Below are 1,135 nucleotides of genomic sequence, written 5' to 3'. Positions count from 1 at the left end.
ACCTGCCGCGGGATCGGGCCCCTCCCGCCGCGCCGAGCCGAGCCGAGCCGAGCCGAGCCGAGCCGAGGTGAGTACCGGACGCGGACAGGGGCCGGGGGGCACTTCCAGCTCCCCCAGGGCACCGCCGAGGGCCCCACCCCCTTTCCGAGCAGCAGCATCCTTCCCCTACCTGTTGGAAGGTGGCTTCTGCGGGGTGCCGGGGGTAATTCTCCCCTCATGGGTCTTCCCGCTGCTGAGCGCTGGGAGAGGGTTCCAGCTGGGCTTCAGCCACTGCGGGGCAAGGTCCCAACAGCCCCCCAGAATCCTCCCCCCAGGGGTGTCCTGTGGGGGGCTGTGGCACCCCGCCAGACCCAAGGGGATGTGGGATTTGGCAGCCAACCTCCTCCCACCCCTGCTCGGGGTTTTCTGAAGGATTTAGTGCTGTGAGGAGCTGGGAGTTGGACCCGATGATCCTTATGAGTCCCTTCCAACTTGAGGGACTCTATGATCCCCTGGTTCCTGACAGAGCTGGGAGCGGGGAGCACCCATCCCTCTGGTCCCCGCTGCAGCCGGGGTTATTTCTCACAGCCGTCGATCTTTGGGACGATTCCTGGCACTGCTGTGTTCAGCTTGCTGGCGAGTGGTGGCTCGGTGTCTCGAATCAGGATCAGCTCTCCTCTAGTCATGCACTCCGGAAAAGACTTTGAGGAGAAAAGAGAGGTCCTGGGGTTAAGAGATCACCTTTGCTTCCCTGGCACGCATAGAAAAAGTTGGGGGACCTATTCCTCCCAGTCCTGGCTAGCAAAAAGCCTGCTTTTTAGCTCAAGGAGTTTTCCAAAGTGCAGAAAAGTGTGGCAAGTGTGGATCAGAAGTGAAGCCCAGCTCTGCTGCTGTCCTGTCCTGCGCTGTCGCTGCTCCAAGTGTCTCAGCCCAGACACCTGCCCCAGTTCCTAATGCCTCTTTGGTTTATTCCTGAGGGGCTCTGCGTGCCAGTCTAAGGATCTGCTGCGGGGAAAGGGGTGTCACTAAGCCTCTGGGGGGCTGATGAGCCCCTTAGGGGATGGGTGGGTGTATTTGGAGTCTCTTCAGGTCTCCAGCTGTGCCCCTGGAAAGCCCCGGTGCTGCAGGGGCAGCTCCCGCCGCCGCGCTGTTTCAC

This window comes from Corvus brachyrhynchos, unplaced genomic scaffold (assembly GCF_000691975.1).
Source record: "Corvus brachyrhynchos isolate BGI_N302 unplaced genomic scaffold, ASM69197v1 scaffold309, whole genome shotgun sequence".
Taxonomy (NCBI): domain Eukaryota; kingdom Metazoa; phylum Chordata; class Aves; order Passeriformes; family Corvidae; genus Corvus; species Corvus brachyrhynchos.
The sequence above is the reverse complement of the archived record's forward strand: the minus strand, read 5'-3'. Positions refer to the sequence as shown.